Here is an 18719-nt window from a genome sequence, read left to right on the forward strand (position 1 = left end):
CATGTGTTTCTTCTTCCACTCCCCACCCCCAACCTTTTAAATCTACACCTCATCTCTTTTTCTCCAGTCTTGCCGAAGGGTCTTGACCCAAAACATCAACTGTATTCTTTTTCATAGATGCTGCCTGGCCTGCTGAGATCCTCCAGCATTTTGTGTGTGTTGCCCATCAAAATGATAAGTTTCAAGATTATTATTATGGAGGAGAGATTTATTTCAAGATAATTATGTAGCAATCAGCTTCATGGGTGTAGCAACGTTATAGTAGATTGTTGCCTCTCTGGGGGCCTGCGACTACTGTTGTGTCACGGGGATCAGCGCTAGATCTGTTGTTTGTTATCTAAGTTAATATTTGGACAATAATGTGGTAAACTGGGTAAGCAAATTTCCAGATGACAGTAAGATCATATGCTCTGTATACGATGTATATAATGTTGATGCACCACGTTCTGGAGGAACAATGTTTCATTTCATTGTATGTATGTACAGTCAGGTGACAAATTTGAATTTGAAGATCAGAGGCAAAGTGGACAGCAAAGAAGGCTATCAAAGATGGCACTGGGGTCTGGACCAGCTGGAAAAATTGGCTAAAAAATTGCAGATGGAATTTAATGCATACAAGTATGGGGTGTTGTACTAGGCAGAACTAACCAGGGTAGGACTTACACATCAAATGGTAGAGCACTGAGGGGTATGGTAGAACAGAGGGATCTGGGATTACAGACCTATAAATCTAGAAAGTACCATCACAGATAGAAAGGGTTATAAAGAGAGCTTTTGGCACACTGATCTTCATAAATCAGTAGGAGTTGGAATACTGAAGTTGTATAAGATGTTAGTGACGTCTATACCGTGTCCAATTATGGTCACCTACCCACGAAAATCAAGAGAGGCGTTAGACAAGGGTGTGTTTTCTCCCCTGATTTGTTTAATGTGTACAGTGAAACAATATTACAAAAAATAAGAGACATCTTGGGAATCAAAGTTGGCGGTGAAAACATCAATAATTTCAGATATGCGGATGACACTGTGTGAATTGCAAGTACAGAGGAAGAACTACAAAACTTAATTGATATAGTTGTTGAAGAAAGTGCAAAAATGGGTCTACCTATCAATTGCAAAAAGACAATGTATGGTGATATCCAAAAAGGAGAATCCTATCTGCAGGCTGAAAATAAACGGGGAAGACATAAAACAAGTACAGAACTTTTGCCACTTAGGAAGCTGGGTGATCAGATGGCAGATGCGACATGGACATCAAAAGAAGAACAGGGATGGCAAAAGACACCTTTATGAGAATGAAGAGTATACTGACCAACACTAAACTAGGCATGACAACCCGCCTCAGAGTACTGAAGTGTTACATTTATCCAGTTATGTTATATGGATCAGAATGTTGGACAATACCTAGTAACATGAGGAAATGAACTGAAGCAGCAGAGATGTGGTTTTTGAGAAGGATGCAAAGAATATCACGGACGAAACAAATATCTAATGAGGATGTCATGAACAGAGCAAGCACAAAAAGAAATAATGTATGAGATCACGAAAAGGCAACGTAACTTCATTGGACATGTGATTAGGAAAGAGGAGTTAGAATGCACAGTAATTATGGGCAAGATTGAAGGGAAGAAAGCAAAAGGAAGGAAAAGACAAAAGATGATGGAGACAGCAGCCAGAGAACTGGAAATGAATACCAATGAATTGATCCACTTGACCCAAAACAGGAGTGTGTGGGCCATGGCAGTCAAAGTTCAAACTGGGCATGGCACCTGACGATGATGATGATGATGATGATGATGACCTACAGGAAAAATATAAATAAGACTGAAAAAAGAACAGAGAAAATTTACAAGGATGCGGCATGACTTGAGAACATGTCTCATAAGAAGAGGTTGAATAAGTTAGGATTTTATTTCCTAGAACGCAAGAGGATGAAGGGAAATTTGGTAAAATAATGGGGTATAGGAAGGCTTTTCCCACTGAAGTTGGATGAGACTAGAATTAAATATTTAAAGAAAACCAGAAGGGGAAACTCTTCACTCAGAGATGGGGTGCAAATATGTAATGAGCTGCCAGCGGAAGTGGTGGATGTGGGTTTGATGGCAACATTTAAGAGAAGTTTGGATAAGTACGTGGATGAGAAGGGTATGAAGGGTTATGGTTCAGGTGCAAGTCAATGGGACTAGGCAGAATATCAGTTTGACAAAGACTGGCTGAGCCCAAGGGCCTGCTTCTGTGCCATAGTATTCCACGACTATGACTCTGAATAATCTCAGTTGTCATGGAGTCAACATTCACTGACCATGTACTAAACAACAAATTTGAATGCAACAGTACTCAAGGTGGAACTACATTCCATCCCCAAGTAAAAGACAAATTCCATTTTTAGATACATCCCAAGTGGAAGATTTTTTTAAAACTATTTTGTCACATACCCCGTGACGAGTTAAAGAACCAGCAGAAATAGAAAACACTTTGGAGTCCGGTACCGCTATTAACTAATGACGTTTATTAGTAACTACGCAATACAGTAATATAAATGCAGATAAATCAAACAGGTTAGCAATGATTATGTATAAGTGTGGAATATATAGGAAAACCAAGCTTCTTCAAGTCTAGGGGTATAGATAGTCTTATGATAATGAGTAAAGTTCAGTTCAGTTCAGTTCATGGTATTTAGTTGAGTAGTGATAGAGGGAGAGAGAGAGAGGGAGGGATTTGAGTCTTCAGATGAGCTGACGCCGTCGATCTTCCCATTGTCCTCCGAAATCCTTTAAAAGTCACCGACTGTGACTTCAACAAAGGAGACCGTTCTTCTGTGGTGGAATCATCAACCCAGGCAAGGGTTGGAAACATGGACAACTCCCCACCGGTCACTCCCTTTTCTCACTGCAAGAGCCACTGATTGATCCGCCTGATCGATCCTCCAAAAACCACTTTTTCTGTGGGCACAACAAAGCTCATTCAGTGTCCAAAAACATACATTGCAGGTCTATCATCTGACCTCCTATTTATCTCACCGTACTGAGTACCAACTGTCATTCAAATAACTCCTCCTTTCTTTGTCTGTGTAAGAATGTACAAGCAGGCAATGTCCTTGGAGAAAGTATAAACAACTTGCCAAAAAATCATAACACCATCTCCAAGCAGTCTTCATCTCTCTCTCTTAAAACCAAGATGTCGGTGCTAAATAACTCTGTCTTTCTCTTTTGAACAAGCTGTCCATTGTTGAGCACCTCTCTCTCTTTTTCAAAAGCACAGTTCATAAGGGTACCCGTCACAATGTTAACCATACCTTCCATAATGTTGTAATGAATGGCATGAGAGGGACAGAAACAGGGACACAGAGGGAGAGGGAGAGTGTGTGCGCGTGTGCACACGCACACTGCAGCCCTCTGCTCACTTGACAGAGGACAGGCTATGCTGTGTTCCACTGTGGACTGCTGTAACATTCATGGACTCAGGGTCTTGGACTATATTTTTGTGCGACTGTATTTTACTAATATCTTGTACTGTGTGTAACTGTTGGTACTGTGTTTTGTACCTTGGTCCCGGAGTAATACTGTTTCATTTGCTTGTAATCATGGGTATTCATGTATGGTTGCATGACAATTAAACTGGAACTTGAAGCTACTTCTGCCATTCATAGGAATGAACATGCATAGGTAATAGGTCTTTTGAATGTAATAATATTATGGTAACTTGCTTGTATGTACAGGAAATCTATGAAAGGTGTAAATTTGCTTCCAAATCTGTTAAGCATACAACAGAGTTCACTGTCAAAACTGAAAATCCCAAAATCATTGTCCATTTAACATATAGATTAATGTTAACAAAAAGTTTTCTAAATAAAAGTACCATAAGGAGGTCGAGCTCAGAAGATACCATAAGAAAACTTTATCGAAGACGACCAAGATTATCGCATAAAACTATAAATACAATTGTCCAAAAGAAATGTGCAACAGAACACCTTCCAGTACAAGAAGAAATATGAAACTCAATGGGGGGGGGGGGGGGGGGGTGTGCGGCCTCCGTCGGTCGTGGTTGACCATGGGCACTGCGCTTCTGGTAATCACTGGTTTGTCGAGCAGCTTCGACTGGCTATTGAGGCCAATCCTAGAACAGCAGGCTCTGCCACAGTCGCTGCATGTGTAGGGCGTCATGGAATTGTTGTCCGCTGTCCAACTGTGCTCTCCGTTTAGCTCTCTGCTCCTCAGACTAACTCAGGATCATTCTTTCACCTTGCTGTAGGTGTTGCTGAAGGGTACCTCGCCATTTGTTGCGGTCATCTGCTGTATCCTCCCAGCACTCTGTGTTGATTTTTAAAGCTTTCATGTTGTGCTTGCAGAGGTCCTTGAAGTGAAGCTGGGGTCTACCAACATTCCCCTTGCCTGTTGCTAATTCTCCGTAGAGAATGTCCTTTGGCAGTCTACCATCCTTCATACGATGGACGTGGCCCAGCCAACGCAGTCTGCATTGTCTTAAAAGTGTGAACATTGTGGGAAGTCCAGTGCAGGAGAGGACCTCAGAGTTTAGGACTTTGCCGCATCCTCGGCATCACCTGGAGAGACAAAGGCTGCGCAGCTGAAAACTATTGAGTTTCCTCTCCTGCTTGGAGTAGATGGTCCAAGTCTCACTACCATACAGGAGGGTGCTGATAACGCATGCATTGTACACAGCAATCTTGGTCTTTGTAGCTAGTTTCGGATTCTCCCAGACCCGCAAGGAGAGTCGAGCAAGGATCAATTGCTGCTTTGCCGATACGCCTATTGATTTCAGCATCCAGGGAGAGAGTGTCGCTAATGGTCGACGCCAAGTATGCGAACTCGTGGACCACTTCTAGATCGTAATTGTTAATGGTAATGACTGGTGCCTCCACTACGTTCTGGGCATGGACATTTGTTTTCTTTAGGCTGATGGTAAGCCTGAAGTCCTTGCATGCCTTAGAGAAGCGATCCATGAGAGTTTGTAGTTGCTGTTTGGTGTGCGAGATTATAGCAGTGTCATTGGCAAAGAGCATGTCACATATTAAGATTTTTCGCACCTTTGTTCTTCCTCTCAGGCGTGCAGGTTTGAACAGCCGCCCATCGACCAGGTGTGCATGTAGATGCCTTCTGTTGACATCCCAAACGCGTGCTTCAATAGCAGAGAGAAGAAGATGCCAAATAATGTTGGGACCAACACGCATCCTTGTTTGGCTCCACTACGAACAGCGAAGGGTTCTGATGAGCTGCCATTGTACTGAACAGCAGCCCTCATGTCGTCATGGAATGACTTGATGATACTTTGGAGATTTGGGGGGACAGCCGACCTTGAGGAGAATCTGAAAGAGCCCATCCCGGCTGACAAGTTGAAAGCCTTGGTCAAGTCCATGAAAGCAACATAGAGGGGTTTCTGTTGTTCCCTGCACTTCTCCTGGAGATGACGGAGTGAGAAAATCATGTCAACAGTTGACCTCCTTGCACGAAAACCACGTTGGGACTAAGAGTAAACCCATTCTGCCAGAGTTTGTAGACTTGCCAGAGTTACACGAGCAAAGATTTTGCCAACAATACTCAGGAGAGAGATACCCCTGTAGTTGTTGCAGTCGCTCCTATCATGCTTGTTCTTGTACAAAGTGACAATTTTGGAGTCGCGCATATCTTGTGGTACAGCTCCTTCCTTCCAGCACTGACGGAGGAAGGTTGGAGGTTGGAGGCGTGAGCTCTTGCAGTGCTTGATTAGGTCTGGAGGAATCCCATCATAGCCAGGAGCTTTCCCTGGGGCCAGACTGTCAATTGCCTTGCTGAGGTCCTCAATGGTTGGTTCGGAGTCGAGTTCATTCATGACTGGTAGACAATAGATTGCATCAATGGCTGAGCTAACAACAACATTTTCCCTTGAGTAGAGCTCAGACTAGTGTTCTACCCAGCGTTCCATGTGCTTGCTTTTATCGGTGATTATTTCACCACTGGATGACTTCAGGGGTGCTGTCTTGCTCTGTGATGGGCCAAGGGCCTTCTTGGTGTCATCATACATCGATCTGATGTTGCCTGTCACAGCTGCTGTCTGAACATCCTCACTGAGCTGGAGCTAGTACTCATTTGCGCACTGTCTTGCAGTCTGTTGCACTTTGCTTCTAGCAGCTCGAAGTGCCTGGAGTGTTTGGTCGGATGGTGAGCGCTTGTACTCTGTGAGAACTGCACGCTTGGCTTCGATGACAGGAGTCACGATGTTGGACTTTGCCTCAAACCAGTCACTGCTCTTTGTGGGTCTTTCTTCCAACGATAGAGAGTGCTGATTAGTGGATGGTGTCACGAAGGTATGACCATTGTTCTGTTGTAGTATCTCCTTGTGAAGAGGTAGTCATAGTGCCGTGTACTGACTTGGCAAACTGGTCAACCTTTTCTGACTGTTTCATCTCTGTTGTGTTGATGCGAGGTTTTCCAACATGCTTGGAGAGGTGGATTTCCTTCAGACGTAGTTTGATCTTGCAGCGTACTAAAGCATGATCCGTATCGCAGTCTGCACTGTGGTATGAGCGGGTCATTAGTACAGAGTTGATGAAAGAGCGCCTGGTGATGATCATGTCTAGTTGGCGCCAGTACTTAGACCGTGGATGTTGCCATGAGACCTTGTACTGCAACTTCGTCTGAAAGTAGGAGTTAGTTACACACAGTCCATGATAAGAGCAGAACTCCAGGAGACGTTGTCGATTGTCATTTATTTTGCCAATTCCGAAGTGGCCAAGACAAGATGGCCAGGAATCGTTATCAGTTCCCACTCTGAAGTTGAAGTCACCAAGGAGAACAAGGTGCTCATCACTGGGAATATTCCTGATAACAGCTTCTAATTTGTCGTAGAACATGTCTTTTGCCTCAAAGGTGAAGTTCAAGGTAGGGGCATACACACTGAGAGATACTGGGCCATGACTGGTGTATAGTTGTGGGAAAAACATGTTTCAATGCAAGAAACATGTTTTGACATCAAACTAGGTGAGCAAATTATACTTTCATGGTTGATTCGATTCAATAGGAAAAGAAAGTTATTTCATATATAGTACATGATTCCCATAGATACTACAATCCCCCCAGAGGCAAGTTACCATGCTACCATTCCTCAGCATAAAGCAAAGGGAACAGGTTATCCTCTGCTCGCTTCTGCAATCACTATTATTTCAATGTGAGATTATTTTGGGTATAAGCTACCTGCGAGATCCTCCCCACATGCAGTGTTAGCAGTTTTAAAATTCTGAATTTAAAGAAATGAGCCCCTTCCAATGCATACCTTAAATCTCTAACTCTTCCCAAGGGAGAATGAGCCATTATGAAAATGTTCTATCCTGGAAACCAAGTCAAATATGAAAATTTAAATTGGATATTCCAAAGGAGCATTTATTTCATAATATGTACTGTGGTAATACAACAGAGAATGCCAATATTTCTTCTGCCAGAACATCAAGAACTGGCTTCTCTCCTCAGCATGAATGGTAAACCAAGATATTATGCATTTTTCAATAACTGTTCACAATTGCATTATGCTGTAAAACACATCGGGCAATTTCCAAAAGCAACATTGTGCTCAGTTCGGCAATGTACATATAAGCCATCAATGGGAGATTAAAGATTCAAATCACAATGCAAATCATGCAACATGGGATGCAATAAAGAGCGCCAAACTGTCAAAAAATGTCTTTATTCCACCTATCCTCACTTCCAAACAATACTTAGCATAAACAAATATTAATGTAGATATAAAATTTTACATACAAAAATTGGTTCCATGAAATTTACAAATAATTCTTTGAATATTTTAAAAATACTCCTAACATTCAAAAAAATAAGTTTGCAGAGATAGTTTGCAAAACAATAAAACTCAGCTGGTGTGCAGACCTTAAGGAAATTCTAATGAGTGAGCATCTGGCACTCCCTCCCTCTTACTAGGTGCCATGTCCTGCACTCCCTGCTCACCTGGTTTACTGAAAAATGTATTACAATAAAAAGGTGAATTAAAATATATTGCTCTATCAGTATAATAATTTGGAAAATCTGGTCCAGAACTAAACTCCTGAACATGCTGGATTTTTTTTAAATTTTATTTTTATTTGGATAAGGTATTCACAAGTAATACACAATTTTTTTTTACATATATAACCTTTTCCATTTTTTAATGTGAGTAAATCTATAATAATTTGTACATTCACAAGTGCACATTGAGATAATTTAGAAAATAATTAGGCACTCAATTAGACATTTATGTGCAATTGTAATTCCACTCTATTAAACTAAATAATGATAATAGTTGTTATAAAATATTAATAATAGTGGTTGAATACTAATTTCCATGCATCTCTTCTGGTCCATTTCTTTCTGGTCCAAATTTTCCCCAGATCTTTTCTTTACTTGTGTTAATTCCACATTTTCCAAAAAAAACAGTAAAACATTGGAGCCAAGGGTACTTACCTTAACACTATTACTATGTTGGTGGGACAAACAGTATAAACCATTAGGAGAGTCATCGAAAGTCTGCTCGCTCTGGGGTTATAAATTCAATCCATTTATTCTAAACTTGATTTTAAAAATTTCCCTTTTGAATTCTCAGAGAGTAGGTCATCTTTTCCATTTTAAATATTTCCAAAATGATTTCATGCCAATCTTCTAATGTAGGTGATGTTGGATTTAACCACTTTCTGGTGATTGATTTTTTTACTTGCCGCTAAAAGGGCCTGCAGCAGCTTTATATCTTTCTTCTGTTCCAAAAATACATGCCCCAAGAAGAGAGTCTCAAAGTTCAGAGGTATCTGAGTCTTAAATACCTTAACTAATGTTCTGTGAATAGATTAGATTAGATTATGAGGACACGCAGTCCTCTTTTATTGTCATTTAGTAATGCATGCATTAAGAAATGATACAATATTCCTCCGGTGTGATATCACAGAAACACAGGACAGACCAAGACTGAAAAACTAACAAAAACCACATAATTATAACATGTAGTTACAACAGTGCAACAATACCATAACTTGATGAAGAACAGGCCATGACACAGTAAAAAAAAAGTTCAAAGTCTCTCAAAAGTCCCACATCTCACGCAGACGGGAGAAGGCTCTCCCTGCCATGCCCAACCACAGTCCAACTCTGAGTCATCCGAAAACTTCGAGCTCTGATCAGCCCTCCAACACCGACTACTGAGCACCATCTCTGCCGAATGCTTCCACCTCAGCTTCAGTCACCAGCAGCAGGCAAAGCCGGGGATTTTGGGGCCTTCCCTCCGGAGATTCTCGATCACACAGTAGCAGCGGCAGCAAACTGGGCATTTCAGAAATTTCTCCAGATGTTCCTCTGCTTCTCACGTCTGTCTCCATCAAATCAGAATTGCGCACGGCGTCCTACTTACAAATACAATATCATTTCACCAGAGACCTGTGCGCGCTGCGTCGCGCTGCCATCTTCTCCTCCTGCCTTATATACCCTCCCAATATAAACTTAAGTTAGGGCAATCCCAAAAAATATGGAAATGATTTGCCTCCTTGGAGCCACACCTTCTCCAACATGCCACGTTTGTGTCTTTATATTTTTCCTGATATGGGGTCTTGAAGTATCTTATGATATTTTTCCAACAATGTTCTCTCCAACTCAAAGGGTTAGTCGAAGACCACTGGAAGCTGCATATTTTCCCCCAAGCCTCCTCTGAAAGTACCAACCCTGCTTCTTTCTCCTACTTCTCTTTAATATACAATGTGTTTTCATTTTTGGCATGAGAGAGGGCACTATATAATCGAGAAATTGATTTACTTGGTATTGAACTGTAAGCCGAATTCAGAATCTTGAAAAATTCTAATTCTACTGTTGGTGCCTGTATACCTACAACTCTGGTTAACATGATGTCGTACTTGAAGGTACCTAAAAAAGTCATTGTGTTCTAGGCCACGTTTGTCCTGCAGGGATTGAAAACTTTGTAATACACTCTTATTTGTGAATGAGAGGTAGGTTTCAAGAACTTTCTTTATCCACGTTCAAATCTTTTGAACATGCTGGATTAATGAAAATTTTCTATACCCTTCACAAATTGGAATCAAACTCAAGATTTTGACAAACCATAGCACAAATCACAAAGACTTGTCAAAATTAGATAGTAACTACTTGTTGTACAATTAACCTCCATCTGTTCACATTACTATACAGCATCTGCTCAAATACTGGTTATATACACATGACCACATTAACAGTACATGTAAGAGTATGCCTGCATATACAACACTTCTCCAAAATAATACTCCCAGCTAGCTACACATACAAAGTGCTTAAAGTATAAAAACAAAGCATGTTTTTGAACCCCAATATCTTTGCTCTTAGAAATCCACTCTAAAAGATTTTCAGATCTCTAAGTAGGACTTGCATTGAAGGAACTTCAAGAATCTTCTTTAGCTCAGATTAAAGAAAGTCACCTTGGCTATTTTAGTCTCACTTCACCTTACATCAGCTTCTAGGGCTACTTCAGGATCTAGTACAATACAACTCATAAGAATTACACCACCACTTCCAGATTATCTGGAGCTAAAAGCCTATGTACGTTTCACTATCCATCCTGGAACCAGACAATATAGCTTTATATCCCACTGGCCTTAACAATTCTCCAAAATTCGTGATGCTAGTTAGATGCTTTCTTTACTGGACTGAAAACAACGATAACCTCAGCCTACGCAAACGTTCTCACCTTTCTGCACTTTTGGTGCTGTGCTGATACTTCATGTTTACTAGTACATAACAGCTAAGTCTTCCATTCCAACAGACTGGTGTGGCAAGATGGGAATCATTATGTAAAAACAAAATTTTGAAAATACCCAGCAGAACCAGCAGCAATCTACCTTTCTTTAGAAAAATGAATTGTTCTCTCTGCTTTGGATTATATTTTCCAGTAAATTCAGATTTAATCACATGTCCATCGAAACATATTGAAGTCAACAACCAACACACCCAAGGATGTCTGGGGGGCAGCCCACAAATGTCACCACACTGATATGAAATGCCCATGGTGAACAACATAAGCAACAGAACAGCCCCCTTCCCACCCCCTCACACACACAGACAGGCCTCATCTCCACTACACTTTGGTCTTTTTAGTTGCTCTCAACTCAACATGAAAATACGTCTGAGTGATGACTAATTTTATGGTCATAACCAATATATTGGGGAAATTTCTGAATGTATCCAAGTTCTGTGAATCTCTTCCCTGCATTTAAATTTCCCACAAATATTAAAGAAGTGCCTTGTGCCTTTTGAAGGATCACTTCATTTTCTTGTGGCTTTAATTTTCCAGAGCTTTTGACAATTAGCTCCGTTGATTCTGGGCTTCACTCTTTGCAAGGAAAGAAATGAACTTTAGGACCTTGACAACAAACCAAAATGACAGTTCACAATAACTAATAGTTATTGCACCCAATATTCTTTGATACATTAGATTTTATTTAAGAGAACAGTGCTTCAGAGTGCATTTTCAGCTTTGCACTGTGCCTCCTGCAGAATACTATGGAGCAGCTAGGACCACTCAAGAATAATGGAGGTGGAGGATGTAGGTGAGGTCCTCAATAAGTACTGTGCATTATAATTTACCAAACAGGTGGAGGACGGAGAGATCAGTATGGAGCATGCAAATTTGCTAGGGCATTTTGAGATGAAAGAAGTAGCATTGGGTCTCTTGAAGAACATTAAGATCATAAGACCATAAGACATAGGAGCAGAATTAGGCCATCTGGCCCATCAAGTCTGCTCCACCGTTCAATCATGGCTGACCCTTTTTTTTTTACATGGATAATTCCCCTGGTTATTTATATCAGGAAGAGATGAGATTGCTGGCTCCTTAACCAATATCTTTGTGTCTTCTCTAACCACAGGAGAGATCCTGGAGGACTAGCAAATGGCTAAGAATGGAAACAGGGATAATCCTTGAAACTATAGACCAGCAAATCTCATGTCAATCGTTGCCAAGTTACTACAGAGGATTCATAGGGATAGGATTTATGAATAATTGGAAAATCATGGCCTAATCAGAAACAGTCAGCATGGCTTTGTGCAGGGCAAGTCAAGTCTTAGTTACTTCATTTCAATTTTTCAAGAAGCTGACAAAGGTCATTGATGAATGTTGAGCTCTGGCTGTTGTCTACATGGATTTTAGTAAGGTATTTGAGTAGGTTTATCCAAAAGGTGCATGGGATCAGCGGTGAATTGGTTGATTACATTCAAAGTTAGCTTGCCCAGAAAAGGCGAGGGCTAGTGATCGATGGGACCAAGACAGGCTGAAGGCCCATGACCCATGGTTTTCCACAGGATCTGTACTGGGACCTCTGCTATTTGTGATACATATAAATAACCTGGATGAAAACATAGATAGCTGGCAGTTAGTAAGTTTTTAGATGATACAAAGAATGGTGGTGTTTTGGATAGCATAGAAGACTAGTATAGGATACAGCAGGACACATATAAGCTCCAGATATGGGCAGAGAAATGCCAGATGGCAAGTACCCCAGCCAAATGCGCTATTTATTTGGAGATCAGATGTAAAGAGACAGTACACTGTTAATGGCAACTTCATAGCTCCCTGAAAGTGACTACAAAAGGTAGATTGGGTGGTAAAGCAGGCATATAGCATGCTTGCCTTTATTAATTACAGAACTCCATTCAAGAGTTGGGAAGTTATGTTATAACTTTATGAAACTCTGGTTAGGCCCCAATGCATTCAGTTCTCATCCCCCATTACAGGACTTTGGAGAGGGTGCAGATAAGGTTTACCAAAATGCTGCCTGGATTAGAGGACAGGTGCTTTCAAGAGAGGTTGGGCAAACTTAGGTTGTTTTCCCTGGAATGGCAAAGGCTGAAGGGAGATCTGATAGAGGTTTAAAAGATTATGAGACGCATAGATGGACAGCCAGTGTCTTTTTCCCAGGGTTGAAACGTTTAACACCAGAGGGTGCTAGATGCCTGAAATATGGGGACATGCTGGAGGCACACATGATAGAAGCATTCAAGCTCTTAAGGACACATGAACATGAATTAAATGGAAGGATTTTCATATTAAGTAGGCAGAAGGGATTAGTTTAGGGAACATCTGCTTACTAACTTAATTAACTCGGCACAATATTATGGGCCAAAGGGCCTGTTCCTATACTGTACTGTTCTATGTTCTGCAAAAGAGTGGTCTGAAATATATCTTAAAATTTCTTCCAAATATACAAATGAATGCTACAGCAGACTGGTTATGTCAGAGCTTTCTACCAACTTTAACCTTTATCTCAAACCCACACTGATTATAGCCTCTTCTCTTCTTGGATTCTCCAGGGTAACTACCTTCTGACTGTAATTACTAGTGAGATCTTTGTCCTGGAAGTTGTGTTTTTTTTTAAATCACCTGGACTGCATGTACGCTATTTTCAGACATAAAATACTTGACTTCTGGAAGAAACAAACACTGTGATGAGGTGCTCCACTACAACAATAACACAGTCCCCTGGCACCTCCATGGAATACAGTAAACAACTTTAAAAGACATGCACAACGCAGCAATTGATCGATATAGGTCACTGTTCAAGGTACTAATATTGAATGAAATGTCCTGCACCTCTCTGTAGCTTTCCATGAATGCTGTTAGTGAACAGTTTATATCATTATGTAAGTTTTCTCATGCCATATAGATCTCATACTGTGGACTCTGCCATCAAAGAGCTCCATCCAAAGATTCCTCAAAATTACAATATTTGGCAGATTCTTGTCAACTTACAAAACCACTAAATTTCCCCAGCCCCATTCTTGCAGGTTCTAAATTTGTAACCACTTAAAGCCATGGTGTTCAGGGCGGTTGTAACACTTTTTAAAAATTTATTTATTGTGACACAGCATGGTATAGGCCTTTCCTGTGCTTCGAATCACGCCACCGGCAATCCCACGATTTAATCTTAGCCTAATCACAGAACGATTTACAATAATCAATTAAGCTACCAATCAGTAGGGGGGTGGGGGTGTGTGTGTGTGTGTGTGTGTGTGTGTGTGTGTGTGTGTGGTGGGGGGGGGGGGGGAGAGAGAGAAACCAGAGCACCCAGAGGAAACCCACATGGTCATGAGGAGAACGTACAAACTTCTTCCAGGCAGTAGTGGGAAATGAACCCAGGTCACTGGTACTGTGAAGTATTGTGCTAACCACTACACCAGGGGTCCCCAACCTTTTTTGCACCACAGACAGGTTTATTATTGACAATATTCTCACAGACCGGCCGACCCGGGGGGGGGGGGGGGGGGTAGGGTTGCCAACGGACAAGAGTAACTGTCAAATACGTTGTGTTTACCCTGAGAAGACTACAATTACCATGAAGCCTTGCACGGGCACCTCTATGCGCATGTGTGTACATGCCAATTTTTTTTTTCTACAAATCGTTTTTGGCCATTCTGTTGGTGGGGGGGGGGGGCGTTGTTAATCACGACCGGAATATAGAAGATCAGTCAACTATAAGTCAGTTTTTAGTGACTAATACACTCAATTTCGTTTCTAAAAGGGTTTATCTAACGAATTTAATATTAAACACACCGCATATTTTCCTCGCATGAATATAGTGATAATTACTGTATCAGTCACTTATAAGTCAATATCATATTTTAAGTAACGTTTGGATATTAAACACACAGCACATATTTTCCCCGTATGAACATATAAAATCATTGCAACACACCAATATCGCTGAATCAGTGAGCCCTGGGCTTGTTTTCCTGCAACAACACGGTCCCATTGAGGGGTGATGGGAGACAGCGATACTCGAAGGGGGTTCCTTATGTCCAGTCTATTCCGCAATTTAGTTTTCGTTGCATTCATTGCAGAGATACGTTGCAAATGGAAGCAACATTTTCAGTGCTTTCGTGGATATCTCAGGATATTTAGCCTTGACTTTGATCCAGAATGCCGGCAGAGACGTTATGTCAAACATACTTTCCAGCCCGCTGTCATTTGCAAGCTCGAGGAGTTGATCTTCTTCCCGCGCTGACATGGATGACGCGCGGGTAATGACCTTGCGTGCATTCAAGCTCAACAGGGGGCGTGACAGGGAATGAGGAAAGGTGCAGCTGACTCCTATCGCCAAATCATATCGTTTCCTCGCAGCCCGGTAGCACATGCTCTGCGGCCTGCCAGTTGCGGACCGTTGCACTACACTACCTATAAGCCACAGGGGCATTGGGAAAGCAGCAAGTCAGATTTTAAAGAAAGAATGCAGAGCACCTCCAATCCAATTTCTTTCAACAAGATTGCTTTCTATTGCTGATACTTGTGGGCAAATGTAGAAAAAAACTTTCAGTTATTTGATAAATTATTCAGTATCCTTTAGCCACCTAGATTCCAAATGTCTCTAAAGTAAGCTTTTGATCATTACCATAATTTTATCACCTTCTTTCACTAAAAGGAACACTGTGCACTTCTGCCCTGCCAATATCTGTGCACCAGTGTAGCCCATCATGTGTGTTGGCCTTTTCTGTGCACGTTGACTCATGACGTACTGACAGTTTGGAACATCCATGGTAGTAATTTCGGAAGCACCACAACTCTGGATACTGCCCTCAAATATCTGAGCAGTGTTATTTTACTGTACTGAAGCTCCAGGATCAACCATGTTAAAAGAGATGTCTATTTGACCATATTAAACTAATTGTAGAAAAGAAGGTTGGGTATGCCAAGTCCACACACACTCTTCCCAACCAAGATCGCTGAGCACATGATTGTATGGTCTATTCTCAAGGAAACATCCACAAGCATCTCACAGAAATCATTCTTTTATATCTCTCCCAGCAATGTGAATGAGTTTGCACGTCCTAGTAATTACAATACCAATGGCTGCAATGGCAATAGTATACGACAAAAAATCTACAAGCAATGACCTTCGTTTAAACTTGTTTTAAAGGAATGTCAGTTCATCTTAATCAATAACTTATTGCAGTTTATTCCATGTACCTTCGGTCGCTCACATTCCTGTAGTGTCTCACGCATGCCACCCTGTCCAAGGGACAGCTAGGTATCAACAATATCCTCTGACTCACCGTAAACAGGACCACAGGAGATTTGTAACCTGTTGTTGCAGCAAGTGAATTTTCAGTTCAGTGGTCCTAGGCACCAGTCATTTTCATTCGTGGTATATCTAAGATTTAGAAATAAAAGAATCGACGTAAATGTACAGCACTTCCAGGAAGTTTTTACGGTGCAGAACTGAACGTCAAAGTAATTATTATGCATTTCCTGCCCCCTTCGATGAAACTCACCAACGTCTATCATGAAGTCAACACCAGTCTCCGTATTTCCAAGGGAATGCAAAAACAAATCAAGTTTGCTTTTCCCCCGACTGGGTAGATGTTTAGGCTGCTGCTGAAAACATAGAGCAGCCGCGTGAAACCCTCGCCTTCAGACAGTGGGATCTCGAACAGCAAATAAAATATCTGCCTCCAAAGCAAGCAAAACAACACCTTGTTGTCCAGTCACATCACGGGCCTGCAGCATCCCCAAACCGGCGATGGTCACACAGCCGCTGGGCGCCTGGAGGGAGCGGGTGCCGGGACTCCACAGTCTGGGGAACTTGGGCAAGTTAACGCGAACGCTGCGGCGCGGCTACACTCACCGATATCGGCCTCTCACCGTCAACTGCCGATGGGCAAAGGCCGCACTCGACTACCCGGCCCACGCATCTGACACTAACCCTGGCCTTAAGCCCCGCTGTCCTCGGACCTAACCTGAGCCCGTCCCGGCCTGTAAACCACCCGCACTTCCCTAAGGCAGAAAAATCAACGGAGGAGAACCATCGCACCTTCGCCTCTCTCCCTCTCGCTCGCAAAGCTGCGGAGGAAGGAAGCCTGGTCGCACCGGAAGGGGAGGGTACAAGACAAAAGAAACCAGGCCCCACAGCAACTGCATAATTACTCTTTCGTTATTAAATTATCGACATGGATAATCCATTACAACGGGATATTCGGTCCATCAGTCTATCCGCAGGTGTGACTCTCAGGAGCCCCTTTCCCACCCTGATACTATGAACATCTCCCCCTATTCCAGGAGACAGAGAACTTTAGGGAAGACTGCAGCACAGATGTCAGTATGATTTCATGGTGAAGGGCTTTAATTGTATGAATGTGCTCAATCTTAAGTGAAGACTACGAGGCTGTTCTATTTTTCGAATGGGGATTTTTAGAGAAAATCTGTATATTAAAAAAAAATGAAAGGTCGAGACTGTAGAAGCCATGGAAAGAAGTTGATTGGAAGAATTAAATAAAAGAAATAGTGAATAAAATCTTGTTTTATTCAGTGACTGGTTAGAATTGAGAATGTATTGCCGAGGTGGGAGGAAGGGGGACAGAAAGTAAAACGGAGATGCTGGAATCTGAAGGAAAAACAGAAATGCTGGAAGAACTTATCCAGTCAATAAGACATGGGAGCAGAATTAGGTTATTTGGCCCATCCAGTCTGCTCTGCCATTTCATCATGGCTGATCCATTTCCCTAACAATCCCATTCTCCTGACTTTTCCCCGTAACCTTTCACATCTTGACTAATCAAGAATCTATCAATCTCTGTCTTAATTACACCTGATGACCTGGTCTCCACAGCCACCTGTGGCAACGAATTCCACAGATTCACCACCATCTGGCTAGAGAAATTCCTCCTCATCTCTGTTCTAAATGGACTATTCTGAGGCTGTGCCCTCTGGTCCTACACTCCCCCACCATAGGAAACATCCTCTCCAATCCACTCTGTCTAGGTCTTTCAATATTCTATAGGTTTCAATGAGATCCCCCTCATTCTTCTGAATTCCAGCAACTAAAAGCCCAGAGCCATCATTCTCATGAACCTCCTCTGAACTCACTCCAATGTCAGCACATCCTTTCTTCAATAAGCCCAAAACTGCTCACAATATTCCCAAGTGAGGCCTCACCAGTGCCTTATAAAACATCAGCATTACACCTTTGCTTTTATATGCTAGTTCTTTCAAAATGAATGCTAACATTGCATTTGCTTTCCTCACCACTAACTCAACCTGCAAATTAACCTTTAGTGAATCCTGCACAAGGATGCGCAAATTCCTTTACACCTCACATTTTTAATTTTCTCCACATTTAGAAAATAGTCTATGCTTTTATTCTTTCTACAGAATTGCATGACCATGCACTTCCCAACACTGTATTCTATCTGCCACTTCTTTACCCATTCTTCTAATCTGTCCAAATCTTTCTGGCAACTTTCCTGCTTCCTCAACACTACCTATCCCTCTACCTATCTTCATATCGTCCACAAACCTTGCCACAAAGCTATCTATTCCAGACATCCCACCCTGCAAAAACTCATTTCAGGGAGGTAGCACCATCAATTTGCAGGAGAGTTGGGATGTCTGCAATAGAGTAGCTGCTTAGTAGCTGGCCAGCTAGTTTAAATAACATGACACCTGTTAAACTCACCTCAACATGTCTTTTATAGTCTTAACCCACAATGGGCAATAGAAAAGTCACTGTTGCAAACAGTGCAGCGAGCAACATTGTCATTATATTTGAGCCCTATTAGGCAGGGGTACACCTCAGTGTAGTCTGGGGTGACGTACGTTTTATATTTTTTTTGGAACACTCTGCTATGGCGCGCTCCCGCTCCCTCTCCTGGTGTCTCTCTCTCTCTCTCTCTCTCTCTCGCTTGCTTTCTCGCTCACGCGCTTTCTCTCTCGTGGTCGCTTGCGCG

The 18719-nt window shown here is 41.9% G+C and overlaps 1 protein-coding gene across 5 annotated transcripts in view; it reads right to left on the minus strand.

The window, feature by feature from the left end:
- Positions 1-16864, minus strand: part of LOC140198924 (sentrin-specific protease 7) — a 119504-nt gene extending 102640 nt beyond the window's left edge. For 3 of the 5 annotated variants that reach the window (XM_072260186.1, XM_072260185.1, XM_072260182.1), the window contains exons 1-2: positions 16269-16855; positions 16050-16147 (exon numbers count right to left, since the gene is read on the minus strand). The gene's annotated coding sequence lies outside the window, so the exon portion shown is untranslated. Of the gene's footprint in view, positions 1-16049; positions 16148-16268 lie in introns of all 5 variants that reach the window. The other 2 variants (XM_072260183.1, XM_072260184.1) reach the window with 2 other exon arrangements.
- Between the last annotated feature and the right edge of the window lie 1855 nt (positions 16865-18719).

This window comes from Mobula birostris, chromosome 6 (assembly GCF_030028105.1).
Source record: "Mobula birostris isolate sMobBir1 chromosome 6, sMobBir1.hap1, whole genome shotgun sequence".
Lineage (NCBI taxonomy): Eukaryota > Metazoa > Chordata > Chondrichthyes > Myliobatiformes > Myliobatidae > Mobula > Mobula birostris.